The following is a 23168-nucleotide window of genomic DNA, read 5'->3' as shown; positions in this document are numbered from 1 at the left end:
GCGACTTCTGCATGAGGTGCCTGACACATGCTCTATGGACTGTAAACCAGGCCTCCATGTCATTTCTGAGAACCTTTCCTCAACTTATTGTTTCTTACCTTTTGCTGGGGAAACAATTACTTTGAGGAAGCTATTTCAGGCTTATAGTCTTGAGGTAAAATAAAGGCAGCCTTGGCTTTGCATTAATATCCTACAGACAGCTGAGACACAGGAACATAAAGACTGCAGGAGATTCAGAGCAGAGAGGCCCTCTGCTTACATTGTGGGTTGTTCTAGAACATGTAGGCTGTGCCCCCTTTGGAAAACCTCTGTCTCCAAAAATATTTACAGCATGGTTCATAACAGTAGCAAAATTATAGTTATGAAGCAGCAACAAAAATAATTATTTTATGGTTGGTGGCCACCACAACATGAGGAACTGTATTAAAGGGCCGTGGTGTTGGGAAGGTTGAGAACCACTGCTTCAGAGGAATTCAACTCTAGATCTGCTATTCTCATGACCATGGAGGTATATAGTCACTGTGTGGAAACCTAGACAAATTATCAGCACATTATAAATAGAAGCAGGCCTGCACCTAGCAAAATGCCTTTACTTCCTGGTCACACTTTTAAAAACTAGCCTGGAATTCACATACTTTATACTTGAGATCTCTACCCTTGAGAATCATTAACAGGTATGGGTGGTAGCAGTAGTGGTGATGGTAGTGGTGGTGGTGGTAGTGGTGGTGGTGGTGGTGGTGGTGGTGGTGGTGGTAGTGGTGGTAGAAATGGACCCAACTAAACGTGCCTCAGACTCTGACCAGGCTCTGGCTATGGGGAAGGTCAGACCATCCCTTTCTACTTAGCCCCAACAAAGCAGAAATTTAGACTCCTTGAGTTGCATAAGTAGAATCTCAAATCTCCCCTCTAATTTCAAGAGGATTAGGGAATGAGCAGACAGAGAACCAGCCTCATGGCAGAGGCATTGGATGCTGGTGACAAGGGCCTGCTGCCCAGGCCACAGCCCTGAGGACTGTTCCCCACCCCCCCCAGCATGCTCACACAGACCGTGATTCCAGGGCTCAAACTTTATCATTGCTCTGGCATGCCCCATCCTACTCCACCCTACACCACCCCAGAACAAATCTTAAAGGTCCAAAGCATCATAGAGTGGGGAAAACACTTCCTTATGAGAAGACCATGAGCCAGGCTGAGGGGTGAGTGTAGGGGAGAGTGAGGCAGAGCATTTGTGACAACTGATGGAGAGACCAGAAAGCTTTGCAAACACTGGTTCACAGAGTAGCAATTAGTATCCACCACCCACCAATTTTCCTATCTTGAATGCTTTAACCTTTGAAACAAAAACCACTTGAATTCTCACATTGCCCATATAGCTCAGCCACAAGAGGGTCTGCGTTTAGAATAAAGTTTTCCACTGAACGAGGACACAGGCAGGGGACTGGGAACCTGACCACTATTCCTGGCTGTTCCTTCACCAGCTATGGGAATGCTGGTAATTGGCTTCATCTTACATTTCATCCCCAACCCCTTTTCATCTTACATTGCATCCCTAACCCCTCTTAAAAAGATTATCTCTGCACCTAGGAAAACAAAAACAAACAAACTTCATGCTAAGTAAAGCAGTGTCTTGAGGCTTAAGACAAGGAAAGTTTAGGTAAACATACTTTAAAAAACACTTAAATGCAACACTGTAGCAAATAGAGGAAATACTCCTGAAGATGTCCACAGTCTAATGCCTAGCACCTCTGAAGAGATTACATTAAATGGCAAGGGGTATTTATGGTTGCCAGTTGGATAAGGGTTGGCAATCAGTGATCATGGATTATGTGGGTAGATCTAATCTAGTCATGAGCACCCTTTAAGAAGTGGAGAGAGAGGCAAAATGCCAATACATGGACTGAAGGTGGAAGAGAATCACCAGCCAAGAAATGTAGTGGGAAAGGCGCAGAAATGGATTCTCTTTGTTCTGGGGCCTCTTGAAGGATCCTTGCATTTACCCCAGTAAGGCTCATCTTGACGTCTAACTGCTCATGTTGAGGTAGTAAATGTGTTTTAGACATTCAATGTGCGGTAATTTAGCAGTTAGAAAGCTAATTTCGCAAATGAGGCAACCAGCATTCTATTCAAACAATGATATCATTGCCAGTAGTGGTCACGTGACCATCACAGGTCCCCATTATCATCAAGGCTCTTCTCAAATACAGCCTGGGAAGATCCCTAGCCATATGTAATTTTGCCAGAATTCTCAGAAAGCAACCAGATGGTCTGGAGGGATTTTACCGTTCTAAGTGCTATCATCAGATGGTTTTTCTGAAGACACGGACTGCGCTGTTCCCTTTGTTTATTTATCTTACAAACCCTTTGTTCCTTGTACAAAACTGCACTTCAGAGTTAACCAGTATCTAGCATAAGAAGCTTATTTAAAATACCTTTGTGAACACAGCTAACGTATATAGACCCTAATCCTGGTTTATCCAACTATAACGTGCATGAGTTAGATAGCCTACCAGTTTACTTGGTAAAATGCTTTGTACTGAATTAGATGCTGCTTGTTAGATCTGTTCAAGTCTTAAGAATGTTAAATTTAATGTCCTATTTGATATACATTCTATGACTCAGGAGAAGTAAGTTTTGTGCCTATTTACTAATAAGTTAGGCATTTGGACATAGCTTTTACAGTTTAAGAATAATATAGATACATAAATTATAATTATGCAAATAGTAGCACTTAATGAACTTTCAAAAAAATGATTGTATCCATAGGATCTTAATAAAGAATATCAGAGCCCCCAAAGTACCCTCACCAGTCCTTCGACTGGTTTCATTCCAAAGGTAACCATTGTTCGGAGTTCTGTGGTTTTATGTTAGTCTTTTACAGTATTGAGGATTTCTTTTTTAACATCTTCAGCTATGTAATTTATACTCCTTGTATTTGGCTTCTCTTAACATAATAGTTGAAGGATTCATTCTCAATGGCTTTTTGTAGCTGGAATTCAGAATTTTTTATTGCATACTATATGAATGTTTAACATCCTAATTTATATACTATACTATTGTAGGACATTAGAGATTATAATAACATAGATTTTGCTTCAAAACTATTTTTATAAGTATAATGCATTTTATTCTGTCTCATTGAATTTGATATTTCTAGCTAATTTGTTGTGAATATTCATAGTTCATATTTTCTATCCAGGAGAAAAAAAAGCCAACAGCCTACCACAGATCTCTGAACACTACATCTTTAGTGCATGCAAGGGGATTTTAGAATCATTTGTTTCTATATAAGCAAGGAAGGCTGAAAGGGCTGGGTTTGGAGGCCTGTCATAATACCAGAACTGTATGGTGCATATATAAAAGAGGCATGAAATTATGGTGTCCAGGATCTACCTGTGTGACCTTCAGAAACAGGATTTGAAAATATAGCCAGGAGGACAGAAACCCAAAACCCCAGGAAAGAGAAGGACACAACATACTACAAAGCTGTAGAACTTGATAGAATTCCCCTTATCTCTTCTCTTCTTTGACCTGTTTTATAAACAGAAATGTCAGATTTGTTTGTTGGAGGTGGGGCAGGGGGAGGTTTGATGCTTGAGTAATTACAGAACATCTTAAAAACAATGCCTACTGAGATGCTGTCTGTCTTTGGGATGGATGTCTCTAGCTCCAAACCACAAGGCCCCACAGACACCCCTTAAGGGAGCTGAGCTGCCTCCAGAGCCAGTAGCAGCCTGGACACTCAGCCTGTTAAGCCATATGTCTTAGGGCAGCAGGAAAAACAAAAACAAACAAGCAAATGAACAAACAACCCGAGGAAGAGTCACAGATGACACACAGCCTCATTCAGCATGTCCACACTCTCCCAAGGATGGTTAGTGCAGCCTAGGACATGGTCTGGCATCATAGAGTCTCTAAGTGCATGAACGACCTGTGCTCTGCATGGAGAATGGTTTCTGGCTGCCAGCTGTGGCAGGGCCATTCTGAGTTCAGAGCTACCCTAAGCAGTCACTCTTACTAAGACAGCTTGCCCAGTGGAGAAGCTGTGAAAACCTGTGCATCTTTCCTGAGCTCCAGCAGAGAGGGGACAGGTTCGGGACGATGTATTCACAGGGGAAACGGACCTGATCTGTGTGCTTTGTATGGTATTGAACACGCAGGAAGAAGGTGGAAGGAGTAAGTTTTGGATAAGGAACTCACACATAGGTCATCATGACAAAATAAAGTCCCCATTTCTCCTGAAGATGAAGACCATGGACAGATAATTTCTATCCCCAAATCAGATATGCTGGAAAGCATGTTGGAGGCAGTTTAGTGATTTTAGACTTTTTCTGGGTAGGTTTTCTGGCAGAGGCTTAAAAATGTAACGCAGCTAAAAAGAGTTTGTTAGGTCCCAAACCCAGACAAATGGCTGAGATGCCTATTTAACACATCAAAGCAAACAATGACAAAAAGGACAATGTTCTCCCTGCATCCCTCAGGCCCTACCTATTACAAGGTATGGCTGGCATACCCATCCCCTACCCTAAACTTCTCCAGCCCAGGTATTGGGCTTGTCTTCCATCAGCCCAGGTGTCCTTCCCTATATATACTATGCAGCCATTCGTTACCTGCCTCTTCAGGCTACTACCCTCTCGTCCAGTCTATTGGCTCAGCTACCCCTCATGGTAGGCAGCTGCTCTCCCCTCTCCATTCTTCAGCTCTCTTCACATGGTTCAGGGTCATGTCCTCTCTGGACGCTCCCAGATGTCTCTACTTCTGGCTATGATCTCTCTTTTCTATTTACAACAAACCTCCTCCACCATTTCTTAAGAATAATCATGTCCTTTTCCCTTTCCTTTGTATTTCTGTCTTTCATCTAGTGCTGAAACTTAGGGCCAGTCATATCTTTTCGTTTTCATTTCTTTTTTTTTTTTTTCCATTCAGAGTTCAGCCAGAATATTTGTTCCGGTTGCAGTAAAGATCCTGGATGAGCCCTTCATAGTTTATACAAGTTTGCCCTCTTCTAGCATGCCATCCCCTTAGGACAGACCCCAAGGTAAGTACCGTGAATCTCTCAGGGTTTCCAGAAATGTATTTAGTGCATTAGCTACTCCAGCCTTCTTCACTGTGGATGTCCGTATAGGCAAGGCAAAGCGATTTCCCAGACAAACTGAAAAGGAAGTCCAGGGCCAAAGAAATGTTGCCACAGTGATTTAATCAATAAGTTCAATGAATCTTGAAAGAACTCCAGGGCCAGCAATCCCAGGCATTCAGGTAAACACTGCCCATAGCTAGCCCCTGCTATGCTGACTTGGAGGTCACTTGTCCCCAGGCTTTGGGAATCTCAGTTCTGAGAAGCAAAGCCACAGCAGGACTTTCCAGACTGACTGGTGTGCTGCGGTATGATCGGATGGAGGGGTGGAAGAAACACCTCCAGCTCTGCCTGTGACAATGTCCTCCCAAGACACATTCAGGTGTAGAAACAGCAGCAGCCCAGTGAGAAGTGGAGAGCACATCACAGCTGGCCCAGGCTTCAGACCCAGGCCAACTGGGGCTGGGCTCCTAGCTGCCTGTAGCCACCCTGGGAAGAGATCTTTAAACTTTCCAGCTCTCAAGCCTTTCCAGGAATGATAATGAAAGCATCAAATTTTTAGGGTTGCCCTGAATTATCTGCGTTAGGCATAATGCCTACTATTGCCATAAGTGAGGTGAGAACTCCGCCGTGGAATCAGACAGGAGTCTGCACCAGGAAAAAGCGGGGAACAACAACACTACATGTTACCAGCAGCCAGACAGCATCTCTGCAGGCCTGGAAATAAGACTTTACAGACCTCAGCTGTTCTCAACCTGTGGGGTCACGATCTCTTTGGAGGTTTGGTGATCAGATATCCTGCATATCAGATATGTACGTTATGATTCATGACAGTAGCAAAATTACAGTTACAAAGCAACAACGAAATAATTTTAGGGTTGGAGTCACCACAACATGAGGAACTGTATTAAAGGGTCGAAGCATTAGGAAGGTCGGGAACCACTCACTGATCCAGATGCTCAAGGAGGTCCACCCTAACCATTTGCATCTTACCAGGATCACATCCCCCGACCCCTTTCTTCCTCTTCCTGATCAAGTGTAAACAAAATCCAGATTGTGGCCTGTCGAAATGACCATGTCAGCTGGGAATTGATTTCCGTTTGCAAAACTGTTCCAGCACACCAAGTTTCTGGGTCATTTCTTTGCACTTCAGTGACAGCAAACTCCAAATTATTTATTCCTCTCTGACTGTTGCTCTCTCCACACCCACCAGCGACCACAGGTACCTTAAGGATCCACTGAGCAGAGTATTGGAGTGTTTCACATAGGCTGCACAGCATCCGTGGCACATTCGATGTAATTAGTGTTTCAGTGAATCAATTAAAGTATATGGAAACATAACTTCTGAGACCCTGTTTTGGTAGGTATTTACGAACACGGTTATGTTTTGTTCCTAGAGGCATCTCCTGCTCCCTCCCTGGGTGATCCTTTAATGGACTAAGAGATAAATGTGGTTGATCTGGATAATGGGAGCACGGCAGGCTTCCTTCTGTTGCTAGGCAGAAGACTGGATGGCAGACAGGGTCCTGTGAATTTGGGCCAAACTTTCACACATGCTTCTTTTACTTATAAGATGTGCCAATAGAAATACAGAGACACGTCCCAGTTGCTCCTAACATCCTCAGAGATCAGAAGCGAGTCTGATGAGTACATTCCATCCTCTTCATCCTCTAGTTAATGAACTTCAGGAAAGTTTGCCCATGCCAACACTTCATAAACTGCTGGGTTTAAAATTTTTTTCTTTAGATTTTTATTTTTATGTGTATGGATGTTTTGCTTCCAGTATGCCTGTGTACCACATGCATGCCTGGTACCCACAGAGGCCAGAACAGAACAGGGAGTTGGATCTCCTGGATCTGGAGTGCAGAAAGTTGTGAGCTGGTATGTGGGTTAGGAATCAAACCCAGATCCTCTGAAAGAGCAGTGGTTGTACATCGATCTGTTTCTCTGGGCCCTGGTTTGTTTTGTTAACTGCCACTATCAAGTATAGCTAAGCATTAACACAGAAAATAGTGTTCCAAAGGTGAAAGAGATAACATTTTTTAGTACAATTGCTTCTTTCTTCCTTCCTTTCTTTCTTTCTCTCTCTTGTTCTTTCTTCCTTTCTTCCTACCTTTCTTTCTTTTTTCTTTCTCTTTCTTTTTCTATATATTTTTTGAGACAAGATTTCTCTGTGTATAGCCTTGGCTATCCTAGAACTCACACTGGTAGACCAGGCTGGCCTTGAACTCACAGAGATCCACTTGCCTCTGCTTCCCAAGAGCTGGGATTAAAGGTGTGAGCCACCACTGACTGGTGTACAATCACTTCCTAATGTCTTACAGAAATGCTTTTGAAAATACCAATAAAATCCTTATACTTGTGAGTAATTGCCTTAGAAATGTACTAGAAAGCACATCACCATTGCTCCGAAGTCAGGTGCAATAGCTCTTGTTTGTAATCCCAACATCAGGTGGCTGAGTCAGGAGGCTTACTATGAGTGGTAAGCATTTCTAAAAATGTCATTTAGTTGATGTCTTATCCAGATTATTTTCCTGATTGTCAGATCACCAAGGGCCATGTTTCTTTGGGCCTATTTTAATAATTTGTTTCACCCAGAGTTCTTGGCTGCAAATGATAGAAGCCTAACACAATTTAAAGAAAGAAAGAAAGAAAATTACTGATTTCCTTGCCAATACATGAGCAAAAGTGGGTGAGGAGCTGGTCTGGGGAACTTACATCCAAAGAACCTGATAATTCCATCTCTCTCTCATCTCGGCATCTTGGTTTTATGACCGTGGACATTTCTAGACTTATACCTTGAAGAAACATAGGCAAGGTCTTTTAACAGGTTCCAACTAGAAGAAATTTTATAGAGGAGTTAGGATTGGACTGGCTTAGGTCATCTTCCAACCCAGCCTGCTCTCTTAGGCAAGAACACACGACTGTATGTGATTGGCATCCCTGTATGGGTCCTAACTAGAAAGAGGTGAGGTCTCTGAATGAAGGGGAGAACAGCTGTTCTTCGTGCTCACTGTCCCTGTGGACCACACTGGACTGTACTGTGAGGTGACACACCAGCGGTCATCATTGCCACATCCAGAAACCAAACAGAACCCATTTGTCACCAAGCCTTCATGTACACATTTGCAGGTACTTGTTAACAGATGAACTGGTAAGAGCTGCAAACTGGTTAGGACTCACTCATTGACTTTTGTTTCTAATTGACTAAACTCTGCACTGCAGGTCTCTCCTAAATACATCTTTATGTCTTTTCATCCAAAGTCTGGAATCTGCCTGTGGCTGCTGGATGCACCATGGTCTCTCAGTGTTACTGATTATCACAGGCAATAATGAATACATTTCTATATAGATTGAAGACTATAAATGAGGATTAAGTCCCTATTACCTAAAGTAGAAACTATTCCACCAGAACTGATCTAAAGGGCTGGGTTTGTGTTCCTAAGACCCCTGGTGATTCCAGCTGGCTTGAGCTTTTCACCAGTTGATCCTTGCCCTGGGTGTGGCCCCACCATCTCGGAAATGCTGACTACTCATGTACTATGTTGACCACATGATTCTTAAGAACCATCTATCACAAACAGATGTGAATCTATCTCCCACTGTCTGACTCTGGCCAATCCATGACTTATCACCTCTAGGAACACAGGAATTCCTTTGAAGATTACTGAGCAGTGTGTATATGTGTGTGTGGGGAAACATTTGATATAATCACAAAATAAAGGGTGGAGCTTGTCAAAGTGACCGAGTGGCTGGCTGCAGACTGAAAGTGACCCCACTGGCACATTCATCTTATCTACCATGTATACTACAGAACAGGAGAGTCTCCATAGTCTCTGTGTATTTCAGGTGCTAAAGATGCCCTCATTGCTCAGCTCCAGATACATGGTTTACAGGAACAGGATTTCTGAGTTACTGGGTGCTGTCAGGTTCCCAGCTCTGCTTCACAGTGACGGTAAGAACTTGAACAAGACTCAGTAGGCACCACCTTCATAACTGTCGAGTGAGGCTTATGGCTGGGCTTTTGTTTTTAGTGATGAGACAACATAAGCATATCACCAACCACAATGTTTCATGATGGAAGCAGGGACAATTCTAAATAAAACCTGGAGTCATGTAGGTTAGGGTGGCAGGTCATTCAGTGCTGCATGTATTAAAGTATGGTCCCTGCCTTGTGGTGTCCTTGAAAAGTGACGGGGGTCTTTATAAACTGAGGCCTAGGAAAAGGAAGTTAGATCCTTGGGGGTTGACCATCCTTGAAGGAGATTTTGGGACTTCTCCCCCTGTACATTTTCTTCTCTGTGTGTTCGTTGGTTGCTCTGAGGCAAACAGGCTTTTCCTACCACATGCTCGGCTGAGTTGTTATGTGCTGCCACAGGCCCAAAGCAGCAGGGCAAACAACCAGGGATGAAACCTCTGAAACCATGAGCCTAAATAGATCTTTCGTCCTCTAAAGTATTCATGTTCAGTACTGGGTCATAGCTGTGGAGAGCTGACTAAAGCTGAGAATAATGAGATTTTCTACACCAGAGAAAAGGCTAGGTGTTCTTTACTTCACAAGTTGTACTGTGGCGCGTCAAGAAGAGAAACATCAGACAGGTGTACCTTTATGGGGTCTGGTACCTGGCTAGGAGAGCTGAGGTAATACCTGTGCACAATACTAACCCCAGAGGAAAATGGCAGAATTATAGATGCTGACTATGTGTGTGAAAATAGATCGTTACTAAAAGGTAGGTTAATGTGCTCCAAACTACAGACTCCACAGGGGGAGGAATATTGTCAGCACATTGTTCTAACCCCAACATCTACTCCAGTGTTTGGCTCTTACTGAAAGGTCAGTAAATGCCTATGGAGTAAATATACAAGAGAATTATTTCAATAACTAGACCTGAGTTTAGACCTCTGCTTAACAGCTCTAGAATCCTGGTAGGTTTTCTTATTTCCTCTGAATGCCAGTTGCCTTATCTGTCAATCAGCTCTTATCCTTGTCTATGGCATTTGGTTATTATGCACATAAACAATACAGTTTACCTGAAAGGAATTGACCTGTAGCAGGTACATGAGAAAAGGGAGTAAACAGGAAGCCATAGAGAACTAGAACTTGAGGATGAGTACAGACTATGGCAGGTGGATGACCTGTTTGGCATTCATCTGTATGCCCCTTAACTCCAATTGCAAACAGTGCCCATGAAAGTAGGATGAATGGGTACTTTTCTCCCCTGCCATAGTAATCCATGGCACATGCTCCACTGCTGTTAACAAGATCAATAAACTTGCCACGTTCAGGAATAGACAATTAACCCCTTTTACAACACTTCAAGTCACAGGCTTCTCTATTTTATATGGCCAAGAAGGCTGCTGAACACATGGTCTTATTATTACTCACCCTACTCTCCTGAGGAAAAAAATAAAATCCAGCACTAATAATTTAGCACCTTCTAGATACTGCTGTCCGTTATTACTGGTTTTTCAGGGAAGCACTGCGAGGCAGCCGTCTATGCAGGGGCCACCTCTTGGCTGGCTCTCCAAGCTGCTTCCTGGAGCGCTGCTCTCTTTACTCCTGTCCACCTTTCTGCATGTTTTATGGTTTACAGCTGTGGTGAAAAGCATTCTGAGGCTGGCCCAGATTTATTCCCACTTTGAATGTTTTTTCTAGGCTGAATAAACACATCTACAAAGAATGAAGGCACCAGCCATGTTAGGAATAGGAAGAGTGGACCCTGCTCTGGAAGGGGAACATTCTTCCAAAGGACACTTAGTTGTGACAAGAGTGCCATTGTCAAATCCAGCGATGACTGGGTTCAGGAGCCCCTCCAGTGGGTTCCACGGCACCCAACACTAGAACTCTGTCACAATGCTGCCCCAAATCAGCTCCCTCCTCGTGGTATTCCTTAACACCTGTAGCTAAGCTCCACCTTGTCAATGCGCACAGTCTGGGAAGTTGTAAATGCACAGCCGATGCTATCTGTTGTGTTTTTACATCCTGCACATGCTCATTTAAAAGGTTTTGGCAAATGAGTTCAGATAAAGCAAGTCTTTCTCCCAAATTCAAGCCAACATGTAATTTTTTTTATGAGGTTTGTAAAGCTTCAGCAAAATGATTTCTTTAAAAGGGAAAGACTTCCTTCCTCGGGCTTGCTCACTTCGTTGATTTTGGCCAAGGCTGCCTAGCGAGTGACTAGTATGCTATGAGAAAGATTATTCATACAGTGGTTTGGAACAGCGAGGGATCAGAAAGTGGTATAAATCTCTTCTCATGACATTCCTGGGAAGTTTGCCGTCACTGGAATAAGACAAGTTTGGAAGCCAACACCTGGGCAGCCAACTGCAGGGAGAAGGGCGTCGGAGGGCCTGTCTCCAAGTTCTACTTCAAAGTCAGTGGCATGCAGAGCTTTGGTTGGCTGGAGGTTATTGGGGTGATGGAGGAGTATAAGCAATGTTTGTAGACCCATCAATTGGCAGCCTTTTGAAACCGACATGCTTGGCTCATCCTTGCCTAGGGTCAGTGCTTCCCTGGGCACTACCTCCCGGAGCCACGTGCTAATGTTAGTGGGTGCTTGGTCTCTGTCACTTTTGTGATTTCAGTCACAGGTCTACTTCTGCTTGTTCTAACTCTGTGACCCTAACCCTAAGATGCAGGAAGGTTGTACAAACTATATCTGGACAACAATTATTTTAATGGGAAAAATACTTGGTAGATAGGCTCCTTCAGACATATATTTTTTCTTGTAGGAATGCCAGTAATAATGGTTTCCTTCATAGCTGTAAGTGCAGAAGGACAAGCACAGGGGGTCATTGTCTGTCTAGCACTGGACCACTAGACTCTGTGTATGTCGAACCTTGGCTCTGAGAAATCACATCTTCTCCAGGCACTGAGTTGACCGGCATGGCAGTGTGCAAACATCTTAGTCCTCTTTATCTTTCACTATTACAGAAAAGGACAATGCCACTCAAACAATGTAGATGTTGCTCACACGCTGGATCTCTTTTCTATGAGTGTTAATGATGTAAAGTAGACATCACAATGCTATCCTTTTTGTTTAAGAAAGAAAATTTCAAGCTATAAGAGATGTGCCTTTTTCTTTCTTGATGATCAGGGTCCCAATTCTTTGGACCACCGACTGACCCCACTGCAAGCATTTAAGGTGAGATTTGACTTCACACCTTACATTGATTGAGGGATGACTTATTACATGTTCCAGCTATACTCCCCAGCTACTCTGGATTTTCTCCATCTTGTGAGTACTTTCCTATGCCATGTTCCTGCTCTCAGAAGGGGCCTGTGTGACTTGTAGTTAGAAGAAATACTAAGTGAGTCATTCTTCATTTTAACCCCTTATCTGTCACCCTGTCTGTCCTTTTCCCTCCAATTATCCTAGAAGAGGTTTCTCTCTTCCTCTTGGAGTTGAACCCCTCTGTTTGGGCCCAGTAGTTTTCCCCCATTGTCGTCGTTGTCTTCTTCTTCTTCTTCTTCTTCTTCTTCTTCTTCTTCTTCTTCTTCTTCTTCTTCTTCTTCTTCTTCTTCTTCTTCTTCTTCTTCTCTCCTCTCCCTCTCCCTTTCCCTCTCCTTCCCCCCTCTCTTTCTTTAATGTCCACTTCCAGAGGTACTCAGGTCTTATAGACAGACAGATAGACAGACAGGAAGACACACATAGACATGTGTGCTCAAAACATGACTATTTTGCTTAGTTTAATGTCTTTTCTCCCATTCACAGCCAAACATATTAACTACAAGTCTACTCCCCCCCCCCTCTCGGTGTCTCCTAGGTGATTGGCCATGTCACGATGAAGCTAAACATCAGTTTTTCAACAACCAGCTGTCCAAAACTCACTGAAGTGGACAGTGAATACAAGTGTCATATTTTCTGCAAGAAGCATGTGGCCACAGAAGTAGTACTGATAAAGAGTGGAAGAGTCATATGGTCCAAATCAGTGGTGGAAATGACAAATAAAGTTTCCTATGAAGCAAGGTGTCTTGAGCCATGGCAGAGTGCCCCTGTGGTTGAGTAAGGGGCATTCTTCTTATAGGCAAAAGAGAACTGGAGAGAGGAAGAGCAAGTCTGTTTCAGGTACGTTGTGGGTACCAGTGTGAGAGGAAGGTATTCCTGGACAGAGAGATACTACTGTGCCTAGTTGGAGCTCAAAAGAGCTAGCAGAATCCAAAATATTTTAAACTTCTCTATAGAAGATGATACCCACCAATATGTCAGGAAGTCTCTAAGCAAAGAAAGTGAGAAGCCCAGGACCAAAGCCCCCAAGACTCAGTCTCTTGTTATTCACGTGTGTGTAACACAAATGTCTACATATTAAAGACAAACACGGGGGATGTTGCAGAATGCACAAAACTTTTGGCCTAGAGAATGAAGGAAACCAAAGAAAAACAGCAGGGACAGATTGCCATGAGATGGAGGCTATCCTTGCTGAGAACTTCTAAGTCCAGTCAAAACCAAGTGTTTAAGAGTAACAAACAATGACCAGACCTTGAGTTAAAACTACAGGCCTATTATTATTACCTCCAGTCAGTTCCGACATTATTTCAGCTCTGTTCTTGTGTTTGGCATCATTTGCCTTCTTTCCCTGGCACAAGTCATAAGATAATGGTCAGGCACAAGTCTATAAGATAAGAGTCACAGTTTCTGTATTTAAGATACCAGTCTATATTTAGGTTTTCTTCTGGAATGTCTGACACAATTAACACCATGCCCTAAGAATATACTCTATCTTGATGGCTTTGATAATCCTGATGAAATGTTTTAGTTTTCCTTCTACATTCCAAGAACTCATTCTCCTTTGATCTGGAGTTGTCTTCCTAATTCTGAATATTACCTGAGTCTCAAAGAATGATTCTCCAGGCATCTTTGTATGCCACTGGGGAAGAACTAGGAATTCCATCATCCCTTAATCCTCATACTTTCAAGACTGCAAAGTCTTTCTATTAAGATGTGCATATGGCATCACCTGTGCTGGTTTTGCTCCTTTGAGAATGAGATGCCAAGATAGAATTTAAAGCAGAAGTATTCTGAAGCTAATGCTTAGGCAGAGAAAGTAGAGAAAGACAGCAGAGTAGAGAGAGATCCCACAGACTTTCACACAGTGTGATATCTGAGAAGGAGAGTGCTGCAAAGAAAGGATGATTGGGCAGGTACGGGTGAGTATATCCCACAGCTCTACATCAGGCATATCCCCCAGTTCAAGGTCATGGGCAATGACTGTGAAAGGAGATTCAACACGGAACGTAAGGTCTGCTTTTCTCTCTCTATCTCTCTGTCTCTCTCTCTCTGTCTCTCTCTGTCTCTCTGTCTCTGTCTCTCTCACTCTTATTCCCTGATATGTTCATTCATGTATATATTTAATTTTCATCCCTTCCCTTTCTCAATGACCTCTTCTCCTGATGAAATAATTCTTTCCAGGATGTAATCTCCTACTTGAATCCTCCTTGAATATCTTTTTCTTTTTTTGCCTCCTGAGTTTTATCATAATTGCCTGTATGAGATGGGGGTCATTTACTAGATGTGGGGAAATTTTCAGTGTCTATGCCACTGAAATGATACCACCTTCTCGAGCATCCATCAATTGACAAGAGATCATCAGTGAGAGGTGAGGTATCATGAGCTCTAAACCCATGCAGGAAGGAATGGCGCCAGGTCCAGTCTTGTATGAGCCTTGTGCCACTCCCCAACCCCCACCTCCAGCTACATTGAATTTATTTAGGCATTGGATGCGACGTATCTAGAAAAAACAGGATTCTTCTCCAACCTACAACTCAGAGCTTGATTCTGTTCCTCTTCCATGATGTTCCTTGAGCCTTGTAGGGGGTTATATGAGTACTGTTTAAGGACAGGGATCAACTATTCTGCCTCTTCTAAGCTCAGTCACTGACTTAGAGCTGCCTGGGCAGAGTGTGCCCTTGGTTTGCTCATCATGGCACAACTTAAAAAGAGCTGCATCTGGAGACTGCCAGAGAGCCATACTTCTTAAAGCCTGTTGGCTTCTGAAGGGAGATATCAGACAAGACATGAAACAGTCCAGTGTCGCTCACCACACATGCCTCCTTGGCATTGATCTTTTCTGTCTTGTGGGAATGAGCATTTCTACATTTTCCAGAAACATCAAGTAGCCTTTGGCTTTTCCATGACCTGCTCCCCCCCAACAGTAACTACTTTTAATTTCTATTATAGTGCTTCTTTATTGGCTCCATCTTCTTGCTTCCCAAAGTCACTGTCTACATCCATATAATTATTATCTCATATGGATTGCTGCCAAAAGCGTATTCTCTTCTCTGCTTTCTCTTCCTCACCATTCTCTGAATGCTGGTTTCCCAGAGTTTAACCCTTGGTTTCCATTTCTTCTCAGATTCAAGTTGCATTGGATATGAACCCCCCCCCCATTAATTAATCACTACTAAAAACAAATGACTCAAAAGTGTCATTCCCAGCCCTTTCCTCGGGTTTTTCATCACAGAGGTAGAAATATGACTGATATAATATTGGGTATTGAATAGTTAAGCTAGAGTCGGAGAGATATCTCAGTGGTTAAGAATAGCAGGGGGAGTGGGAAGGGAACAGGTTTTTTTCTTTTCTTTTCTTTTTTTTGGAGGAGAAATCAGGAAAGGAGATATCATTTGAAATGTACGTAAAGAAAATATCTAATGAAAAAAATGTCCTATGAAAAAAAAAAAAGAATACTTACTGCTCTTCTGGAGGACCTGAGTTCAGTTACCAGCACCCATGTCAAATGGCTCATAACGGCCTATAACTCCAGCTCTGGGGGAACTGGATCCTTTGGTTTCTGCAGGCACCTGCATTAGTGTGCTCATACCTAAACACACACACACACACACACACACACACACACACCAACACATAATTAAAAATAATAAAATAATTCTTCAAAAATAGTTAAGCAATAAAAATAACTGTGTATACTTTTTTCCTATATTTTGTTTTTGTTGTTGTTGTTGTTGTTTTATTAATAGATTTCTAGAAAGGAAATGGTAACTGTCTTCATTTTGGAGATTAGAAAATCTAAGGTCTGCCACTTAGCCATTTCACTGAGATCAAGGCAAAAACCTATGGTCTAAGACTTTGAAAGAACTCACTAGGGCTGCCTAGCTTGTATATAAGGCATGAGAAGGGGAGCTTCACCCTGGGCTGTCTGTTAAAGACCACCTCCCGATGCTAAGCCATGACCTACAATGAGGGAGTTCCATCAGGCTGCTTCATGGGTGGAGGATTTAGAGTAAGCACTAAAGGGTAACTAATGATCTAACTTAATGGAAATTGCAGCGTAGTTTGGGATACAAAAAGGCAGTATAAGTAGCATGTGCTTTGTGTGACTTCTCAGAAGGCCAGGCGTGTAGGAGAATCCTAGCCAGAGTGTGAGCTGAAGTCAATTGTGAGTGAGAGTTACAGCCTTGGTCTCCCTGTGGCTTGGAAAGGAAGCGGGAGCCCTTCATGGTTGAGTCCCATTGTTCAATTCTTGAAAGACCTTACTCAAGAGCAAGTAAAGGGCGCACCCTGATGCATCTGGAGCTTGTCCTCTACCAGTTCCTTGGCCCAGGGCTGCTGCCACGAACAAATGCCCTGTGATGTTTCTCAGCAAGCTGTGACATCTCTGCCTTCACCCAAGGAGAGATCTGGTTCTTGTTTGGACCCGAACCAAGAAGTGATTTTTCTGGCCAATGAAAGTTAAACATGTCACTTATTGCTTCAGCATGAAAAAGGTGTGTGTGTGTGTGTGTGTGTGTGTGTGTGTGTGTGTGTGTGCAGTTCAAAGAGGCAGAACAGCCAGGCAACAATTCTTAACTTAGGAAATAAAAGGAAGCATCTGAGATTTTACAGAATGTATTGATGGCAGCTGATTTCTAAGGGAGACAAAAATAGACCAGAGTTTCTCAGCCTGAGGAATATTGACATTTTGGGCTTGATAATTCTTTGCTGTGAAGGGCTGTCCTAAGAGTGAGACTTTGTGCAGCATCCCAGCCCTCTACCAGATGCCAGCAACACCCCCATTCCAGTCATGACAATCAAGATGCCTCTGGACACTGTCAAATGTGCTCCTAAAGGCAAAACCATCTCCAAATGAGAACTACCAAAATAGAATAATAGGTTCCTTGAAAGAAAGAGCCAATTCCTATGCAGGAAGCAAAAGAAAAGAAGATACAGAATACAAATGATGCTCATGGGTACAGAACACAGAAGAGGCCCCCACATCCTGTGAGAACAGAGGGTCCTCTAGTCAGCCAGCTAGGGTCTGATCCGAATCCACAGTGAGGAAAAATGGCATGAACACAGAAGGAAGCCCTCTCTAAAGTGAGCACACCCACATCTGCATCCTGTCTGCTGCATAGATCATGAGCCTTGTTCTCAAGCTAGTGCACAGCTTCTGCCAGTCCTCAGAGAATCCTTCCAAAAATAAAGACATTGTCGTCTCAGTTCCTGGCCTGCATAGATTTCATTGAAAACTGTTATCAGTATCCTGGTATCAGAATGTAGGAAGACCTGCGGGAAAGTCAAGATTGGCTATCTTCGGGTTGGACACCTCACACATTTGCATGCTTATAAAGCCTTAATGTCAGGAGGGCTTGAAGATGCCATCCCACAAAGTGTTCCAGATCTCCTGAATACCAGCCTTGTAGGCGATGGCAACCAGCACGAGTGAGATCCTACTGGAGGACAGTATTAGTCACTGGGAAGTTTCCATGCTGCGGGAGATCTCCCAGTGGAACTAGGACTCAGTTTGTCCCCTGAAATGGGGACAGGTCTACTCCTTCATTCAAATGTCTGCAGTCTCTTTCAGCCACCTGGTCATCAGTCTTCTCATGCTAAACAGGCATTTCCAGTGCTCCCCGTCTCTGCTAATGTGAATTCTCCTTCCCCAGGATGAGACAGGATCACATGATAAGTGCTTTGCTGTCCTCAGAAATGACCCTAAGCCTTCACCCTCTCACTCAGGTCCCTTTCTTTATGACAGACTTGTCCATGACCTCAGATAACAGTCCATTCTTCCCTCTGTCTCTTTTTCTCTCTGTCTCTGCTCTCAATACTTCTTCCAAACTCGTTCCCCAGGTTGTTTTATATTTTCTCCAATAGGATGGGTGAGGGACTGTCTCTACATGTTACTCTCTATCTTGTGTCCTTGCTCCCAGCCACTGTCCCCATCTAATAGTTTATTCATAGGGGTAGATGGTGCATTTTAAAAACCAACTAACAAACATGGCCACCTTGGCCTCAAGCCACTGCTATTGTCATAGTCCCCTTTCACATCTTAGCTCTACTGTGAATGTAGTGACACATGTAAAAGTGTCACTAGGATCATTACTGTCATATGTTCCCTTTGCTCTTTGGGGTCTACCTACCTCATCCAGTTGGAAATCTATTTCTTTTTATAATACTAGATGCTATTTTCTTAGCATGGCTTTCCTGGGAGAGGGAGGAAGATAATCAGGCCAATTTCATATATGTTGTTCAAGAATAAAAGGAACTGGGGCTGGGGACATGGCTTGCCAAGTAAGTGTGAGACTGTGAGTTCAAATCCCCTAATACCCATATAAACGAAGAATACAGTGGTTCTTGTCTGTAATTCCAACACAGGGAGGTTCAGACAGGAGAATATATGGGGTTTATTGGCTGCCTGGTGGGACCCAGCTAGTCATGCCCAGTCAGGGAGACTCAGCTTTAGTGAGAGACCCTGTCTCAAAGAAAGTAAAGGGAGACAGAGGAAGATGTCCAGCGTGGACCTCTGGTCTCTCATATATATGCATATGTATGCACATTTATGTACACATTAAAAACACTCACACATGAACATATACTTGTATATACCACACACACACACACACACATACACACACACATACACACACACACACAGCACTAAGTGCAGAGCTCATTGCATGGCCTTCCCACATTGCAGCTATCAGCACTATGAGTTTCTTAGGCAACATTTCTTTCCCTGTCTGGAACTGTGTTGTTTGTTATAGCAGGCGTCAGTTTCTTCACAAGCCCACAGGAGTTAAGGACATGGGACATCCTCTTTTCATCTCTATGTCTCCACACCTAATGGGAACTCAGTGTCCTATGAATGATCCCATGACTCCAGAAACACAGGAATGCTTGTGTCTTGTAATTAAAAAGGAACTTACAATTCTACATTGGTTGCTCTGGCCTTTTTGGCAATGATACTGCATTTCAAGCTATTTCTCTTCACGAAACCGGAAATGACTTAGAAGGCCCAAGGGAGAGCCATGGGTATTCCCCAAGACATTTCCCCAGTGGAGAGGACCATTGTATTGGAGCCAGGCGGGGGCAGGAGTGGGGAGCTCGGCTTGGCACTGAATGCCTTCTTGGGTCAAGATTACCCTGCAGAGCCAGCCTCTTGGGTTCAGCTGTGGGCCAGACACTGCAGGTAGAACAAAGGCAGCACTGATGCTGCTGCTCAGGAGCAGGCCCCTGGGCCAGCATCAGAGGGCTTGCAGGCAGCTTTATTCCTGGCCAGGCTCATCTGTACCACTGCCCTCAGGGCCCAGGGTTGCAACAGTCATACAAAAAGAGGGGGAAGGGATGTTAGGCCAGGTGGAGGTTCACTCAAGAATGCTGCCCCAGAGTTATGAAGCAGAGATGTATTGTAACCTGTACTGTGAGTTTCATTCTCATGATAGATTTGCAATTGGTTGCATAACAATGCTAAAACAAAAGGATTGTGCACTGGCCTTTTAACTAATTTTACATCTTATGCTGGCAATAATCCTGCTCCCCTTCCCCATACTAACATTTGCAGTTTTATTGGGGGGGGGTGGAATACTTGTCTTGAGCTCTTACTGTGTTGTGTGTCAGGCAGTATGTTGCCATGCTAAGGCTCTTTTCTATCTTACAATAATTCTCTAGGGTAGATATACTGTTCCTGTTTTAAAAACAAAGGACAGAGGCTCGGGTAATTGAACTTGCTTTTTACCATATTCCTTGTAAATAACCAACTCAAGCTTTTAAAATGATCCACTGAAGCACAATTCAAAGGTAACCACTTCCCTGCTGTTTCAAAATATAAGGTAACCAATGTTCCCTCAAAAATAGAACACATAGGGCCAACAAGATGAGTTAGGAGGTAAGGTACTTGCTACTCAAGCCTGAGGACTTGAGTTTGAGCCCCGGACCCAAATAAAGGAGAAAGGAGGAAATAGATGTCACAAAGCTGTCTTCTGGCACAGTGACACATTTGCACACCCATATCCTATACACAAATGATAATAAATAAAAAATTGAAAATATTAACATATATCAAATCATAATTACTAGTAATGCTTCTAAGTGGCATGAGGATGAAAAGAAGTTGAACTTTCATGATGTACTTTGAGGCAAAGACAAAGAAACGTGTGACTTGTAGAACATTGTTTTGGAGCCAGGGATTGAGCTTGTGCCTTGCAGCAAGCACTCAACCTGTGAACTATGCTCCTCCTTTTGAGAAAGTAGCTATCTAGATAAGCATAGGATTTCTGAGATATGACAAATGGGCTTTTGCCATTGCCTCTAAGTGCTTGTAAAGTCTGAACCTTTGAGAGGGTGTCAGTATAGGCAACTACTTAAAGTAGCACACACATGGCTGAGTGGCACCTTTGTCTTCGTGTCTTCCTCTAAACGTAAGCAGGCTTCTTTGCCAAGAAGGCATGTTGAGGTCTTCCCTTTGACCTGGATGCTTATCTGGAGAAAACACAGCTTGAGGATTTCCTGCAGCTGTTTGAATGATCTGTGAAGGGGCCAATCATAGAGATTTCAAAGGAATTGGAGGACTCAGAGAAGAAATGAAAACCTCACCTTTGCCCTGAGCTTTGTGTGTTTGTCAACCAGGGAACCTGTAGGCTAGCTCACTGCTGTCTCCAGGTGTGTTCAAGAGTGTCCAATTTCAAAGAACTCTGGAACTCTTACTCTAAGTCCCAAACAAAAGGCTGGGGCTTTGATTTGAAACAGATAGGCAATTCAAATTATTCTGCAGGGTCCTAGCTACTCTACGAGATAAGATCCAGTGACACAAGAGACATAATTTCCAGCCACAATGAGCAGGGGTTCTACATGGCAAAGGGCAGGGAGATCCAGATGGCAGGGAGACCTAAAATGAAGCCACTGGAAGGATGAGGTCTGAACTAAGGCACAGAGGGCACACACACAGGGAAGAGAACAGTGCTATTTTCTTTTGGCAATCTACCAGACTATCATATCCACGGTTTGTCACAGGCCTTTGCTAACATTGTTGTCATGCATTCTCCCCATTTTCTGGAAAGATGTGTGAAGAACCATAATAGGAATCCAGACAGGACAGATGTGTGGGAACCAACTCTCAGAACCACAAGCATGAGAGGGCAAAAACAAAACAACAAAGATGATTTGGGAAAGTGATTTTAGGAGAACATGACTATTAGTGAAGGAGGAATAGTTAGTGAATTTAGAAAAAAAATCTAAATACCCAATGACAAAGAAACAAGGAAGAGGTCATACTTAGTCAGTTACTGTGGCCACGTGGGAATGCATGAGGATAGTCCTGGAATACATTGATCTGCACCAGAACCTGTTGAGTGCACATTGTATCTGTGTGCTTTAAAGAGCATGAGTAATTCCCATCTCAGCCTTAAAACGGAAGTTGGTGAAGATGCTTCTGACAACATCCCGTAGAAAGGACTGGAGAAGCTAAGGCTGTGAGTGGAGTTAAAGGAACTTCACTTCATGGTTAGCTGATGAATGCAGGGGCAGTCCCTGTCTTAGGAAAACATGCTGGCATGAGGTAGAAGATAAAGGCACATTTTTAAAATCTTGTCATTTATTCTCTAAATGTTTTCAAGTATGAATGATTAAAAACCTCCCATAGATTGATAGAATTAATATTGTGAAAATGAACATCCTATCAAAAGCAATTTATAGGTTCAATGTAATCCCAATAACAATTCCCATGATAAAAATAGGGGAAAAAAATCCCTAAAATGCATATGGAAGATACTCTCCCACTCTATGGGCTTTGTGGTCTCTGGATGGACTGATTGTTTGCTATAAGAAGCTCTTTAGTTTTATGAGGTCTTATTTGTCAGTTGACCTTAATCCCCGAGCAAATGCAATTCTATTCAGAAAGTCCTTTCCTACACATAAGTGCTGGAGGTACTGTTTATGTACTATCCCCCCAAAAAGTCCAAAACTTGCCTGAGATATTTCCATATCATATTCCAAGCTATACTATAGAATTATAGCAATAAAAATAATGTGAGTCTGGCACAAAACAGCCATGGAGATCAATGAAATGAATCAAGAGCACACTGGACTAGAGCATCTGATATTTAACAAGGATGCCAAAACGTACACAGGGGAAAGACAGCATCTTCAACAATGACGGGATGGTTGGGTGTTCACATGCAGTGGGAAGATACCCTTCACAAAAGTCGGCAAGTTGAGCAAAGACCTCATCATGAAATGGGAAAGCTGAAACTCCTAGAGAAAAGCATAGACAGAACTAGAAAACAGGCTAAAAAATATTCAGAGTGAGGGAACCCCGAGTCAGAAAGACACAAACTGGATGCTCTCTCTAAGTTGTGAATCCTAGCTCTGAGACTTTGAATGTGAGTTTATAGCCTGAAGTAACCACAGAATCTAGGAAAATAGAAAGGGATCATGGTTGATGAGGGGAGAAGGAGCTATAGAGAGGGGGCTCATAAGACATAGGTTCTAGGAAGAGCAGGAGGGGAACTGGGCGGGGGAACTTAACTGAGTAGGGACATGGGTAACAGCGAAGAGGGAGGAAGGAGAGATGATCTTCCCAACTAGAACTCAAACATTCAGAGAATGAGCTTGGATCTAATTGGACCACGAGACTTATTGTTTGGTCAGGCAGAGGACAGAAAGTATGTCCCCAAGTCAGAGTCTCCAAGCATTTCAGAAAGCTCTGCCTACTAGGAGCAGGAAATGAAATTAGGCATGCTGGGTGCTTAGCACAGTGCCCTGGGACACTGACAAAAACTTGGCAGATGCTGCCTCTGCTATCACCACATGCCAGGGACTGTCCTCCCAACCCACATACAAGACAAACATAAGAGCTTAGTCACCACCACCTACTGACCTACTGT

General features: G+C 43.2%; 1 protein-coding gene and 1 pseudogene across 1 annotated transcript in view; one reads left to right on the top strand and one right to left on the bottom strand.

The window, feature by feature from the left end:
- Nucleotides 1–23168, bottom strand: part of Ror1 (receptor tyrosine kinase like orphan receptor 1) — a 357307-nt gene that overhangs the window by 67874 nt on the left and 266265 nt on the right. The window lies entirely within an intron of this gene.
- LOC116096290 lies at nucleotides 12857–13660 on the top strand (annotated as a pseudogene).

The sequence above is a fragment of the Mastomys coucha genome, unplaced genomic scaffold, assembly GCF_008632895.1.
Source record: "Mastomys coucha isolate ucsf_1 unplaced genomic scaffold, UCSF_Mcou_1 pScaffold18, whole genome shotgun sequence".
In the NCBI taxonomy this organism is placed as follows: domain Eukaryota; kingdom Metazoa; phylum Chordata; class Mammalia; order Rodentia; family Muridae; genus Mastomys; species Mastomys coucha.
Note: the sequence above shows the minus strand (reverse complement) of the source record. Positions and strands in the feature narration are given on the sequence as shown.